Here is a 16,828-nt window from a genome sequence, read left to right on the forward strand (position 1 = left end):
TTCTATACAATTAAACTAGGAAAATGCTTCACCATCCAGTTTGACTAAATTTCATGTCAACAAACCCCAGAACTGTAATAATGTTACTGTATTATATCTGTTTATTGTGACCATTTAAAGGTAATATTTATGAGATTTTCATGAGGATACATGTACTGTTATTATGTTGCATTTTGATGTTAGAACCTGATGCATTTTATTATTGTTTAAGCACATTGCTTAAAATGTGGCATTATTACTATTAGTGGTAGTAGTCATAGCTGTCAACCTTCCCTTTTTTTACAGGAAATTCCCTTATTCCAGCGCCGTTTCCTGCTGCTTCCCGCTGCTATCCTGGATTGTTAGATATCCCGTAGACTGTCCCCGGGACAGGTGAGGCTGCTGATCCCTTAATTTCGAGGCTGCTGATCCCTTATTTTCAAATCTGAAAGTTGACAGCTATGGTAGCAGTGTTTTGATGCTGAGGGTGGAATTTGTTTTATTGATTTCTTTTTCAACTTCATAGACAGGGGTCGGCAAGGCTTACCTTGCCTGGGCCAGTTCAGTGCTGCGGAGCCCCCTCTGTGAGCCAGACCGTGTGTGTGTGTGAGAGAGAGAGTGAGTGTGCGCACCCGCAATTTCCATGGTTTGCGTCTGTGCAGACGCAATTTCTGGCGCCATGAAAGCGAGTCCCCCCCGCTAAGCCAGTTTAGCGCAGTGTGCAGGGACTCGCCAAGTGGGTGGCTCAGTTCGGGGGCGGCTCGCGTGCCAGTAAAATGACCCCTATGGGCTGCTTGTGGTCCATGGGCCTTAGGTTGCTGACCCCTGGCCTAGAGACTTCTGTTGGCACGTGGAACAAGATAAAAATTAACTAAACAATGGCAGGTCGGGATAAGAGGTGTCGGTCCAGAGAAAATCAGAAATAGCCAGAAGCTCTCTAATAAAGTCAGGACATTTTCACTGCATTAGGATAGTTTTGCTTACTGGTTTCACCTAGCTTCTGTCATGACCCAGATCACAGCACCATTTTTGGAGGGGAAGGATTCATTTCATTGGGAGCCTGCATATCTGGTGTCAGGGATTGAGTCAGATGCAGGTCAACAATAAAGGAAGCAGAGCTCTGTTTTCAGTGAAGTTAACTCTTTATTCAAGGAAATGAACGTACAACTTGGCTTAGTGGTCTCAGCAACACTTTCCAGTAGGTCTTGCCTCTATGGAGCAGTTGCCAGGATTGAAGACTCCTGACTTCCACCCTCTCTAACACTTCTCTCTCAAATGTTTTCCATGCAGTCTCAAACTGTGTCTATACACCTCTACTTCTGTTCTGCTCTTCTCATCACTCTACAAGTTTTGGAGACCAGGGGGAGGGGATTTTGTCACAGCAGGAGAGGGAGACACCCTGGATTCTTCAGCAGTCCATTGACACAAACACCCTCCTTGCTCTGCTTCAGCCTCAGAGCCTGAACTGCTGCCTGTCATCTGCTCCTCCTGCTCACTAAACCCTGTTGCCCCTTCAGCATTCAACCCTCCTCCCAAATCTTCTCCCTCTGACTTCTCCTCAGTGTCCCAACACCAATCCCTTGACTCTGAGGCTTCCTCTTCTGGGGTTTCCCGGGCTGCCATCTCCCACCACTCCTGTTCACCCAGCCAATCCCTGACATGTGGGTCCATTACAGGTCACCCAGACCACCATTGTAACTAAATGGTGCTTAGTTCTAACTGGCCCGGAACATAGACCTGAACCAGAGAGCAGGTGACTGTGCTACAAAAATGTAAGCCTGAACTGAATCTATCCTGTGAACTGCCCTGAGACTTGCAGTTATAGGGCAGTATATAAATTTAATAAATAATAATAACAATCCTACTAATTTGTTCTGCAAGTGTCAAAAAGTGGAGCCTGTTTTGGAATATTTTCAGAATGATCACATTGGGTTGTTTTTTTAAAATGCTGTTCTACATCATTCTTCTGTTGGCTTCTCCTCAGTGCTGCTTTCCTTCTCGATCTTTTAGAAGTATTCTGATATTGCTCTGATCTGGGGGGGACCAGATAGCACCATAGCATTAAGAGCCAAGACAGAGGTCTTGAGATCTTGTCCATCTTTCCCCCTCGATGTTTTCTTGTAGTTATTTTCAATCAGATTTATATTTTTCATAGTTAACCAGATTCCAAGGTATTTAACTTTGTCATAAGCTCTTGCTTATGACATTAAGAAGAATCAGCATCTATATTGAAGAATGAAATGTTCAGAGTGATTCAGACCCACAAGGCTCAGTATTGTTATCCCTGCATTCCATGTTTAGGGGCAGATGCTGATTGCTTATCACGCTTGGTGAGCCCATGGAGGTGAGATTCAATGTGGACACTTTCTGATTTGTAGCTCCGTTTCTTCACCACTGTACAGCAGCTGCCAAATGAGTCTGTTTAGTGAATTGGAATAATGATCACCGAGACCAGCCAGTGAAATGAGTTAACTAATATTTCAGTGAAAAGGAAAATTATTCTTCAGCACATCAGTGCCAGTTAGTGAGTCCAGCAATGGAGCATTTGTCCTGCTGTTTGTGGTGATGGCAATGGCAAACATTCTACTTATCTAAGGATCAAATGAGATGTTCTTTTGATCACATAGTTTACCCATGAGTACGGTGTTTCTTTCACAAACAGCCAGTGCAGATGTGTTTGTGTGGTGTAGGCTTGGACACTTGTGTGGAGGGGGATGGGTTTTTTTAACCCTTTGCCTCCTGCTGTGACCCCAGTCTGCCTGCTATTTGCATGTTTGATTTGATCCCATTTCCTCCAGTGAGAGCTTCCCTCTGCAAATAATGTGTGTGTGTGGTGCAAATCACCAAATCAAGATGTTCAGCTGTGATGGGGGGGGCAGGAATCACATTCTGCATGGAAAGCCATCACACAATAGGAGCCTGTGGAAACAGGCAATTAGGGAAGGCTCAGGTTTTCATTTGAGCAGCCTAGAAGCCAGTCATTGCTTAAGGAAAAGCTAAATGACAGAGGTAGTAACCCAGATCAATAACAATGGCTGTGAAGAGCAGGCTGGTTGAGAATTATGCCCTCTTTTATAAATTAAGGGGGGTCCTTAGGTGCTTAATCATGTGTTGAGTTATACCATCAGAGATTTTATTGATTTTAGGAGGGTTACCAGGAGTGCAAATCATCCATTAGGGGCCTGAGTTCTCTTGAAAGCCAAAGAACAGATGAATCCTTCCTAGCAAGGGGAAGTCTCCAGGGGCAGGGCTGGTGCCAGACGGGAGTTGGCCCTTGGCATGGTACCCCCTGGTACTGCTGCAGCCTCGATCGCTACTCTCCCATTACTATGACAGGCCCTGTATGGTGGGGTGCAGCTGATTAGCACTGCTGCCAGTTGCTCGTGTTTCCTTCATAATTTGGTCAAGGAGAGGCATTCATCCAGCTTTACCAAGGGGGGCTGAGCTGGTACTTTGGATCCATACTGTTTGATTCCCCCACAATGCTGTGTCTGGTGTTAATGCAGAGCCAAAGCACAGCTGCCTCTGGGCAAATGCATCTGTGGGGAAGCGGGTGAATGGCAAGGGCAAGCAATGATGCCACTTTGATGGCTGCACCAGGACACCGAGAATGGGCTCCTAATGGCAGAAGGGACAGTGATGGGCCCTTTTGAGCTCCTGTGCCCTTGGCAGGTACCTGGCGTGCTGGCATGGCCCCATGACTGTGGGTGCGCAGGGATGCTCACACCGCAGGGGCACATGTGCCCAACAACAGCACACCCAGGGGCATGCGTATCTGACACTTAGCGACCTGACAGCTGAAATGTGTGGCTGCCCTACTCCTTCTTGGGCAATTTTCTGGTTGCTCAGGCATCCAGGGCTCTGGGGAGTTGGCGCCTATGACAGGTACCCAACACTACCTGATGTCAAGCTTTCCTGAGTGGGTAATCTAGATAAGAAATATCCATAGGGAATTTGGCTGTAGAGGAAGTTCCTACTGATATTTCAAAATACTCTTGCATTCAGCAGAGGCTGGGCAAATGGGTTCCCTGCCCCACCAATCTCAGCCTGAGCTTCGCCAGTCCCTGCCTGCCTGCCTGCCTTCCTTCCTATTATCACACATGGGTGGGACTATCAGCTTCCTCCTCAGTGTTGCCCTTGTGGGGAAGAGGATTGACACAGGGCTAGAATTTGCTTCTCATTGGCTACGCCTCCATCTCCTGTTGGCCTCCCTACTTTCTGCCCTACTAGTTCCAATGGCCACCAGCCCCACTGCTTGCACATGATATATATATTCCAATTGGGCTGTTGGAATAGGGTTCAGTGCAGCTGCTTTCGCTTATCTGAGAACATCTGCAGCCTGCTGAGGTGGGGAACAGGTATTGTGAGAAACAAATCTGCATAAGAGCTCTTGGGCTAGAAACAAGTGTGTTTGCACTCACCACATGCCTACATAATTGTCACGCTGTTGTATGCCCCTTGTGCCGCTCTTTCTGAATTCCCACAGGTCCCAAAGGAGGAGCAGCCATTCTGGCCCTGGAGGCCAAATTGTGCTTCTGAATACCAGTTGTTGAAAACCATGGGAAGGAAAAGTGCTATCATGCTCAGGCTTCCCATGGGAATCTAGTTGATCACTGAGACAACAGGATGCTGGATTAGATGGGCCATTGGCCCGATCCAGCAGGCCCTTCTTACGTTCTCATAACTTGATCCTCATATTTTTGATAGCAGATTTCGCTGGCATTTTGTTGAAGTATGTGGTGCCCAAGGCAAAATATGATAATTCCCCATTCTCTGTATGCTGCGACACTTATCAGTAGACTCGATGTGGTATTTGTCACCAGAGACAGATGAGTGTGTCATTTTCGGTTTCTCTTTGGGAAAAAGAAAGTTCAGTTTGCCCCCTTGCCATTCAAGACAGGAAAGATCAAAGACCAAGAGGGAGAGTGACGGATTCAAAGATGTTGCAGGTGGAGTTTGCCTGTTCATTCCCCCCCCCCCCCCCGTTCATACTTTAAGAGTTCACGCTCTTCAGCTGGAAATGTGTATGTATACAGGCATGAAAGTATAATACTGTTTACTGTAACCTTTCCATCTTAATTTGGTGGTAATAGCAGAAGTAAGGTAGGAACTGGGTATGCTTTCATACCTGCATCCAGAGTGAGGCTCCATTTGCATCCAGTGTGTGTGTGTGGGGGGGGAGGGTGCAGAACATGCATCGTACGTGTGTCTTTCCTCCCCCCACAAAGATGCATTGCATTCTCTTCTTTGGTCCCTGGGGGAATGTGAAGTCACAGGACAACTTTGGTTGGAAGTGAAATGGCAAGAGCTGCTGAATAAAAGGCTGTCTCCAAATAGCAGTGGATAGTAGACAATTTGCTCTGAAATCTCCCAGCAGGGAAAGATAATTATAAATGCCCCCCTCCCTTCCATTCCTATCATCACCCATATTCGGGATAGCAGGCGTTTGCAAGTGCATGGGCAATGAATGATGAATCTCAGAAGCCACTGGAGGACCGAGCAGGCTCTGAAATAGTTATCTGGCATCCTCAAGCCGTATCCCACATCGTTCTGACTCTTTCCCCATGACTAACGAGAGTGCTGCTGCAGCCATTCTGCTGTCGACTCTGCTTTAACTTGGATTGTGCATTTGTACATTAACTGGTCTTCAAGATTTAAGTGAATAATGTTCTATGTAAAATACATAATTCCTTTGTGGTTTAAACTATCATTAAGCCCGATTATTCCACTACATTATTAGCTTAGTCAGAGGCAGAAGGGAAAAACACATTGTCCTTTGACAAGAGAAAGGGAGGGAGGTGGTGAAGAGATTGCATAACTGGGGGGGGGGGGGAGGGAGCCGATCCTACTTCAACTTGTCTGTATTTATCACTGTAATGCCATACACTTTTACTCCGAGTTTTGTCGCTGTTACCAAGGGCAGAATTGGGCCGCCTGCGTACGAAATCTGCATCCCTGCAGTTGTTATAGCAACCAAAGCTTTAAAAAGAGGATGCAAAGCAAAGGCGAGGCTGTTGCACACATTATTATTATTATTATTTAAAGGTGAAGAGTTCTCTCCCGGTGGCCCATTTTCGACTGATGATGGGTTTTGTGTGAAAATTCCACCCAGCCGATTGATGCCATTAAAGCAGGACTTTGCTGCAGCTACTTTGCTGCTTTGACATTCTAATAGCCGGGGAACGAATGGGAGGACAGAGCCGGCCCCCTCTTATGCAACGAGAGGGGCGAGAGTGGATCGCTTGAAGTCATGTGATAAACGTAGAGGCTGTTGCGCTCTCATTGGTTTCTGTAGCAGCTGCCAAGTTCCAACAGAACTAATCAACATAAAGCAAAAGCTACAACGGTGACACCTCGAAAACTCTATTTTTAGTTTCCTCAGCTACATGGGATTTGGAAAGGGATGTGTTTTTCTTTTTCTTTTTTGCAATGGAAACATTCCATTGCCCATGCTGAACGTCCTTTGGTAAGCATTTGCAATGCCGGGGGCCCTACGAACCTGCTAAGTTGCATAGGTCATTTGCTTATGATTGATTTCCTAACCTGGGTGGAACAGGCATTGGGCATCCAGTAAGTATGCTGCTGTAGGCAGGGAGGAACAGGGAAATATAAATGGAGAGTGTTTGCTTACCTCAGGGGTCAGCAAACCTTTTCAGCAGGGGGCTGGTCCACTGTCCCTCAGACCTTGTGGGGGGTCGGACTATATTTTTTTGGGGGGGGGATGAATGTATTCCTATGCCCCACAAATAATCCAGAGATGCATTTTAAATAAATGGACACATTCTACTCATGTAAAAACACACTGATTCCCAGACCATCTGTGGGCCAGATTGAGAAGGTGATTGGGCCTTAGTTTGCCTACCCCTGGGTTAGCTACTTAGTTCCTGCTCTTTGCCCTCACCATCTGAGACAGCCTTCCCCAACCAGATGTTTTAGACCAGGCATAGCCAAACTTGGCCCTCCAGATGTTTTGGGACTACAATTCCTATCATCCCGGACCACTGATCCTGTTAGCTAGGGATCATGGGAGTTGTAGTCCCCAAATATCTGGAGGGCCGAGTTTGCCTATGCCTGTTTTAGACTGTCATGCCCATGGGACCCTGCCAGTCGATGGGAGTTATAGTCCAAAATATCTGGAGGGCAGCAAGCTGGGGAAGGCAGAGATAAGATCTTGATCTTACATCTAACTCTTTGTAATGTGGCATCCACATTCGACAGCAAAATGAGGAAAACAAGGGCCTGCTGGAAGGGCAAATAAAAGGCTTACCCTGTGCCAGGGTAAATGAGGGCTGAGTCTTGACACCCCGGAAACTAATGAAGCATAAATTTCAGGACCCCTAATCTTGGAGGGGCCCCAGAAGTAACTTTAGTCCACATTGCTTAAAATTTGTAGGTCTGGCAGATGCAATTTGAGTCACAGGACTCAAATGGATTGATTTTTTATTGTATATATTTTAAGAATTCCAAAGTTTGAGAGTCAGTAGTACAGATGTTATAAAGGTTTGGTGGTCTGTCTTGGAGCAACCCCACCGACAACCACAACAGTGGTTACCCAGATCTCATTGCTGGTTGCAAAGGGCTCCCCATAACAGTTCAAACCTCAGGGCCCCCAAAATGTAGGTCCGCCACTTTCAGCGTCCACTTTCAATACCAGAACTCAAGCTGGAAAAATATGAAGTATGAGTAGATGAACTTTGAGGCAGTGCAGGGTACATTTCTCTCACCAGAGGCACCAAGTTTCGACCAACATTGGGGTGGAGCCCATCACACGCATGTGATGTCATGTGTGCGACAAGTGACACACAGCCCTGTCAGGCCTGCTGCTGCCATGGCAAGGCCTTGCGAGGCCCTGAGAGACCCGCCACCACGACGAGGCCCAGCGAGACCATCCAGCGTTGAGGCAAGGCCCAGTGAGGCATGCTGCTACCACCGCAAGGTCTGCTCAGAGGCTCACCACTGTGAGGCCCAGCCCCTCATGTTGCGGGGGGCTCATACCCATCTCAAGAAACTTTGGGGGGCTCAAGACACGTCAACCCTATGGAGTTGGTGCCTATGTGTCAGGGACTGGGCAGAGGAGGAGGAGGCTGGAGAGGGGGGGGTGATATCAGTGGCTGGGCAGAGCAGGAGGAGCGGTGGAGACCGCTTCCCCATCCTGACCTTTCCAGGGAGGAGGAAGAGGAGGACAGCATAGATTTACAACAGTGGTTTGTGGGAGGTCACAGTTCAGAGGCAGATGAGGGGGAAGGTTGGGAAATAAAGGGAGAGGGGGGGCAGGCAGAGACAGAGTAGCAGCTGGCTGACACATTGTCACAAGAAAGCATTCCAGACCCACCATCTCCCAGAACCTGGTAGGCCTTAAAAGTAGGAGAGCAAAGAGCTCGAAGACAGAGGGCACTTAGTGGCACCCATAGAGGAGATGATGAAGATGACGAATGAGGAACTGGGAGAGATTGGGGGTGGAGATTCACTCAGGACAACGCCATTATCCAAGAGGCTGGATTCTATAGCCTCTCTCTGTAAAGTTCGAAATTTAAAAAAAGGACTGTAAGAAACTTTTCCTTGTCTTTATACTTTCCTGGGCAACCAGCCAGGAGCCACTGACAGCCTTCTGACACCATGTCTCTCACCATTGAGTGTTAGGTCTGCACAGAAGGGTTCAGGCCTATGCTGGAAACCCTTTTCATTCCCTTCCAGGCACCCTCCTCCTGGGACGTGCCGACAGTGAGCATGGCCAGAAGCAAAAGTGAGCAAAGCAACAAATGTAAATACAGTGGTACCTCGGGTTAAGTACTTAATTCGTTCCGGAGGTCCGTTCTTAACCTGAAACTGTTCTTAACCTGAAGCACCACTTTAGCTAATGGTGCCTCCCGCTGCCACTGCGCTGCTGCCACACGATTTCTGTTCTCATCCTGACACAAAGTTCTTAACCCGAGGTACTATTTCTGGGTTCTGAGTCTGTAACCTGAAGCGTATGTAACCTGAGTTACCACTGTATTGCTTTTGTTGAGTAGACTAGTCTCTGCACACATCCTCATGCTCCCCTCTCTATTCTCTGTACAGAAAAACAAGAGGCGTTATCAGAGTCCAAGGACACTTTCCAGGGAGGTAAAAACGCTCAGGGTGTGATGGAAGACTACCAACTGTTGTGGCCTGGGAGAATTCCAGGGGCCATATATAGAGAGGTTCAGGATCATTCCTTGATCCTGAGGTACCTCACCCCTGGTTTAGGGGAAAGAGCTGTTAGGTCAGAACCTGGCCTTTCTAGGCAGCCCCAACATTCCCCCTTGCCCCCGAGCTGAGACCTGGGAAAGGTGAACACGCAACGTTATTTCATGACAGGCTTGGAATGCAATTCCCCCATCAGACTTAGCTAAGAGTGGAGATGCGAACATGTGTTTATCGTTTAATAAAATGATAAAGCGAAGACTCTATTTATCACATCTGGTCATAACACAGTGAGAACACAGCAAAACACCAGGGATGGTAAAATTGGAAGAACAATTAATGGGACAGAATGGAGAAGGGATGCTCAGAGACTTTGGCAGTTGGCTCCACCAGCTTCTGCACCAGCTCCCATAGTTAACGCTTTCACAGCCATTCGATCTGCCGCAATTAGGAGGTGGCAATGAAAAACTTCATCTTCCTATGTCTGCATATCAAACTGATGGTAAAGACTGAAAAACAGGCTTGTTTGGTTTAGTTTAGTTTTTGGCCAGTTGAGAAGGCAACCCTACTTTAATAGTCAGCTTTCAGAAGAACCATCATGGTTAGAGAAATACCTGTCAACGCAATGGATTCACAATCAAAGATTTAGCTCATTGTGTCAAACTTACATGTAAAATTCAGGCCTCTTTCCTGTCAATAGCTTACAGCATCTCTGTTTTAGGTCCTGTGCGAGGAACTAAAATGCTCCAATCCCTGTTTTAAACCCAGTAGACCCCATGGCCACAACACCCAGCCTATTTTTTTCCCTATCTGCTATTTTACCTCATCCAGCTGCCCTGTAATAGCTTTCTTGAAATAAGCATTTTGGAGCACTCCGAAGCTTGTCACATATTTGTGTCTTTTGAGTTGGTCCTGCTAAAGGTATTACCCAACTCTTGGTGTGTGTGTGTCCATCCCTAATAGCAATAATGCCACTTGCCAGCAAAGCAGCATTTATGACTCTGTAGTTTGAAGAATTTCAACTTTTTCTTCAACAAAAATGCTGCACTTACCTTTTTGTCGTTCTTATATGTGCTTTAAAAGTGGTAATACACCTTTTGGCTCCCTGGTCCCAAATGCATTACTTGGAAAAGCTTTCAAGTGCTGTTTTTTTCCCCCTTCCCCTTTTCTTTTTTTAGGTTTGGGGCATTAGTAATTGTCTGAAGCTGTTCTCCTGTGCCAACTCTTTTCAGAAGTATGTATCATTGCCGTTTATCTGTCTTTGCAAGTCCTGATAATCAGCTTTTGCACATCGCACCAAAATGCTTCCACTTAGTAGAAAGGACACAATTGAATTATAAATGTGATTTCTCACAGCTAGAAGCACTTCATTTTCTGATTTCATCAGCCAATTAAGGATACAGATGAGGGTCTAGGATGTTTTATTTACTGAATAGTGCTCTTTCATTTGAGTCCTACAAAGCACTTGAGAGCGTCTCAGTTATATTAAGACTGCAGTCTGTAGGCACACTTGCTTGGAATGAAAATCCCATTTAACATGGTTGATTTTTGTGTCTGTATAGGATCAGACTGCAAAAGTATGAACTGGACTGCAATTTTACAGCAGGAGTGAGGAATCTGCAGCTTTCATCAGCCCCAACCTGCATGGCCAATGGCAACTGAAGATGGGAATTGTACTGCAGCAGTTTCCCCAGTCCTGTTCTCCTTATAGCTTAGTCCTGTGGTGTAATAGGAAGAGCTTTAGTCTTAGAGCAGGAAGGTCCAGGTTCACATCTGGTTTCCACCAAGAATCTTACTGCCTGATCCTGAATCACTCTCCCCTATCCCTTAACCCTTACATAGGGTTGTTGTGAAGATAAAATACACTGTACAGAGCATGGCTGGGGAACTGGTCTCCCGCTACATGTTCTTGGATTTCTGCACTTATCTTCCCTGACTGTTGCCCACATCTGGAGGGCCTCACAGGTTCTCCACCACAACTATATAGCAGGAACTACATACATCTTCCTGAGGTTCTTCAAGGAAAGGCATAAATAAATACATGTGTGCTCAGAAGAGGCTCCCAATGAGCTCTGTATGAATTACGTGTCAGAAAATGTGCAGTTTGTATGAAGGAAAATCTTGACTGCGACCCAAGGATTCTCTTTGCAGACGCATAAGGAAACTGCACGCAATCAAAGTTTGCTTTCCACTTTTTATATCAGTACAACTGAGAGAAATAGTTTCAACAGGAGTTTGCGTCTTAAGCTGTGGAAGCAGCAGCAGCAGCAATGGCTGCAGAAGTTGCTCCTTGATACGTAAAATGTTCCATTGGTGAGGTTTGCTCTTGTTATGAGCACTTTGCTTTTGCAAGACGAAATATTCCATGTCATCTTTGAAATGATTTTTGGATAAATAAGGACAAACAGAAATCATACCCTCCAATATTTCTCAGATGAAAATAGGAACATCGAGCAGCTCAATGTCAGAGGTGACTGTATCATTCCAGACCCAACTTTCTGCATCGGGCAGGGAGTGGGGGTGGAAGAAAGGAGAGGGTATATCTAAGGGAAGTTTCAATACCTTTAAAGGGGCAGACATGCACTCAGGTGGGCTTGGTTTTCATGGTGATGTTTGCCTGCCTTTGGAACAAGGAAATCAGGAATTGGGACTAGTGCGTCAAGTATTTTCTTTTTTTATATAATATTTATTAAGGGTTTTTTTGTTACAACACACAAAACAAAACATACAAAAATATCACATTTTATAACATATTTTCTTATCCTCTTTGGACTTCCTCACATCTCCTGCTCCTGCGTTCCAAATTTATAAAAATTAATCCAGCAAATTTATCACCTTGTCCCCACCTTACAATCTAGTTTTCCAATGTTATATCTTAAATTTTAGATATATTCATTTCACTCTTTAAAACATTAAGCTTAGCCTAATAGTTATCTAAAAAATTGATTTTTTCGTAAATTTAACTTATCTTTATAATTCACTTCATCTGTTCCGATGGTGCCAAATTGTTTATGATCAAGCATCCTACTTAACATTCATACAATTTACAATATTTTTGCAAATAAATTTTAATTTTTTTCCAGTCTTCTTCCACCATCTCCTCTCCCAGGTCTCGGATTCTGCCCGTCATCTCGGCCAATTCCATATAGTCTATCAGTTGCATCTGCCATTCTTCCAGTGTGGGTATATCTTGAGTTTTCCAATGCTTGGCAACGAGTATCCTTGCTGCTGTTGTTGCATACATAAAAAATGTTCGATCCTTCTTTAACACCTAAGTATTTTCACTCAAGGGAATTTCCTATGCAAATAAGTTTACTGCAGTGAATGTGTTTGCAGTTCCATCTTCCCCACACAGTAACCATCAGGCCAAAGGTCAACATAATTTTGTTGGATGCTTATGGGAAGCCACAAAGAGGGCACAAGTTCACTAGGCCTCTCCCACGATCATTCCACTGTGACTGGTACTTAGAAGCATGATTCTGCCTTTTGGTTCTGGAAGGAGTTTAGAAGATCGCTACACAAGATGGTTCCTTGTTCTAAATCTGCAGTGCTATTATGGGAAGTTTATTTTTATTTTTTAAAATGTATACGAATATATATAAGCAAGTTGAGCACAGAGCCAACTCTTTCTTTCTTTCTTTCTTTCTTTCTTTCTTTCTTTCTTTCTTTCTTTCTTTCTCCCTCCCTCTCTCTCTCTCTCTCTCTCTCTCTCTCTCTCTCTCTCTTTCTTTCTTTCTTCTGGAAGAAGTAGATCAAGGAATCAACATGAAATATTGCCTTGGCTTGCACACATACTAAGCATTGGAGTTTGTGCAGATTCTTCTGTTGTGAGCACAGGGACAAGTTCATTTATCACAATGGGTAGACACAAACTGCAACACAGCCACAAATATAAAAGATTTTGTATATTACTTGCTTTCATCTTTGCAAAGTTCCTCAAATATGCATAGCCCAATTTACAAGAACTTTGTAAACAAACTCCAAAATGTATTTTCATGCGCGTATTTGCCGAGGAGTTATAATTCATAAGTTTAAACTGGAGGAGACAGTTGTTATAGTGTACAATACTGGAATGGCTTTGTCTTCTTCTTTCAGATTTATGGGAAGCTATATAGAGACAAGGCACTTGTTTATGTAAAGAGTAAGGTTACCATAACTTCCGTCATAGAGCTTCAGTATGCTGATGACAGCGTAGTGTGCACACGCTCAGAGGATGACCTCCAAACCATCCTAAATATCTTTGTAGAAGCTTACGAAAAGCTTGGTCTATCACTCAACATCCCAAAAACCAAAGTCCTGCACCAACAAGTACAAAATAACCCTTCTGCAGTGCCACAAATCCAACTCAATGGTGTAACGTTGGAAAATGTCGATCACTTCTCCTACCTAGGCAGTTATCTTTCCACAAGGGCCAACATTGATGCTGAAATCCAGCATCGCCTGAGCTCTGCAAGTGCGACTTTCTCCCCATTGAAGTGCAGAGTGTTTGAGGACCGGGACATTTGCAGGGAAACCAAAATGCTTGCTTACAAAGCTATTGTACTACCAACTATATGCTTGTGAAACATGGACCACTTATAAACACCATCTCCAACTCCTCGAAAGATTCCATCAATGGTGTCTCTGAAAATTTTTACACATCACTAGGGAAGACAGGCAAACTAATATCAGTGTACTGGAAGAAGCAAAGATCACCAGTGTTGAAGCAATGATTCTTCAACATCAACTTCATTGGACTGGTCATGTTGTGTGGATGCCTGATAATTGTCTTCCAAAACAACTACTCTATTCCAAACTTAAAAATGGAAAGCGTAATGCTGATGGTCAAGAAAAGACTGTCTCAAGGAAAATCTAAAAAAAAGGTAGTATAAACACTGACAACTGAGAAACACAACGAGGGCTCCTGTTGGAGAACAGCCTTTACCAAAGGTGTCATGGGCTTTCAAGACATTTCAACTCAGGACACAAGGGAGAAATGTGCTAAGAGGAAGGCACGCTTGGCAAATCCACAGCATGATCAACTCCCGTCCGGAAACCAATGTCCCCACTGTGGAAGGACGTGTGGATCCAGAATTGGCCTCCACAGTCACTTACGGACTCATTGTTAAAACCGTGTTTATGGAAGACAATCTTACTCGGTTACGAATGATCGCCAGAGAGAAAGAAGAGAGTTATGCTATAAAGCTGCTCCTTAAGAACTAATGAGCTGCCCCTGGAAGGCTCAGTGTTATGCAGTTCCAAAGCCATACAAAACCAGTAGCAGCCAGCAACCTAGTTTATGTTAAGGTTGGGGGAGAAATTTGATTTGCTTGCATTTTAATGAGAAAACTACCTAATTTGCATTTCTTGAACCAATATGTGACTGAGAACCCATATATCCTTTGAAGTCTATGCTTCTCTGAATATTGTGATGCAGTTCTCCAACCAACTAATGTGTAAAAAATAAAATAAAAATGCATATGTTAGGGGAAAATGTGTATAAAAACGCTTTAGTGAAAATAACGTACAAAAAGCATTATATTGGGGAACATTGCTTGCAAAAAATTGAGCACATTTGCCAAAAATGTGTTTATAAAGAGGCATTGTCATCAAAATGCTGATGAATTTACACCATGATTTGTAAAACAAAATGCAAATTGTTCTAGAAATATGGAGAATTGGATTTAAGATTGGAAAAATGAGGAACTTGAGAGCGACTGAAATTGGTAGACTCCTCAGTTGCTAATCAAGGTGAACCTAATCAAGAAGAAAACGCTAAGCGCTGTGCAATACAATCCTAAACATGCTTACTCAGAAGTAAGGACACAATAAATCCAAGGGAACTTGCCCTGGGCAAATGGGTAAAGGATTTGCATGGCCATTCAGTTCTAGAAAAGAGCTTGAAGATATCATCACCTGGAAGACGGGTGGTGCGGGGAAAAACCCAATAACAAGGAAAGGTAGATCAAAGAGAGTGGTGGATGTTTATGAGGTGGCATGTCTGCACCAGCAATATAGTCTCTATCGTCAGTGGCTATGATCTCTGAAAGGACCCTGTGTGATCCAGGTCCCCTTAGGCCGCTTTTGTCCCCAGCATCACTGTAGTAGTCAAATGTGTTATGTGGTACTGACCAGCAGAGCTGAGGAGTGCAGTGGCAGCAACTGACACCCTTCCCCCTTACTCCCCTCCCCTTGCTATGGGTCCTGCTGAGCCACTGTGAGGGGCCGGGCCACTGTCACCTCCTCTCCCTGTCCCCTGCTTCCCCACTCCCTTTTCCTGCTTGCGGGATTTTCGGGACTCTGCGTGACGTAGTGAGAAGCTGTGATGGCTTAAGGGTTTTCGTGATGGTCCTGGCATTGCCAGGGCAGTTGGAGACTATACGTATCTCCAGAGCTTCAGACAGCAGTCTTTTCCTGGAGATGCTGTGGATCGAACATGAGACCTTCTGCATGCAAAATCAGGTGCTGTACCACTGAGCTACAGTTCATGCTCCTTTTCCCAGAGTGTCAGTGCAATTCGTGACTTTCAGCCTCAGTTGGCTAGGATGAGTACACTGACAGGAGCAGGTGTCCAAGGTGGGAAGAGAAGGAATGGCCCCTTTGATGCATTATCAGCTATTTTCATACAACCAACCCCTCACTTGTCTTCTGTTTGCTAAATACAGTGGTACTTTGTTCCGGAGGCCCGTTCACAACATGAAAAGAACGCAACCCGCAGCGGCGTATCTGCGCATGTGCAGGTTGCGATCCGCCGCTTCTGCGCATGCGTGTGACATCATTTTGCATGACTGCACATGTGTGAGTGGCGAAACCTGGAAGTAACCCTTTCTGGTACTTCAGGGTCACCGCGGAACGTAACCTGAAAGAACGTAACATGAAGCGGACGTAACGTGAGGTATGACTGTACAGTGGTACCTCAAGTTACAGACGCTTTAGGTTACAGACTCCGCTAACCCAGAAATAGTACCTCGGGTTAAGAACGTTGCTTCAGGATGAGAACAGAAATTGTGTGGTGGCGGCACAACGGCAGCAGGAGGCTCCATTATCTAAAGTGGTTCCTTAGGTTAAGAAAGGACCTCCAGAACGAATTAAGTTCTTAACCTGAGGGACCACTGTATGTGGAATAAAATAGTCCATGCTTATCCGCATGGTATACCAGCCACATCCAGTTCCGCAGTGTCTTACAAGTCTCCAGAAGAACCATGAAATAAGTAAGCCATCACTTTAATGGCAGGCGTATTCTTTCTTTGGGCCTGTCATAATAGGAAACCTTTTGCGAGTTGGTTTCAGCAGAACGCCCGAGGCAAGTCTTCTTAGCATTTGACAAGCCACCTTGGAACAAAAGCAAGAAGTTTTCCTTTTTGTTCTCTATAAGCTAAAGGTGAGCACAGCAATCAAAGCATCAGCCCATGGACGCAAAGAGTCACAGTAACCACGCACACAAAAAAGCGAAGGTAAAAGGATCACGGACAAATTTCAAGCTTTCTAATCAACAGTTTCACTGGACAGAAATATGGAGCCAGCCAGAGTTTGCTGTTTTCTTTCTGGCTTTTCTTTCTGCCTAGCACTAATCCAGCTCAGCTTCTTTGGCAGCTTGCCTTCTCCCACTGCCAGTACATGATTTAGCTTGTGATCTCATATTTGCTGAATTAAAGCAGCCCGAAGCATCCCACAATGGCTGCACAGACTTGAGGGATGGTAGCTC

The sequence above is a fragment of the Podarcis gaigeae genome, assembly GCF_964106915.1.
Source record: "Podarcis gaigeae genome assembly, chromosome: 4".
NCBI classification, from domain to species: domain Eukaryota; kingdom Metazoa; phylum Chordata; class Lepidosauria; order Squamata; family Lacertidae; genus Podarcis; species Podarcis gaigeae.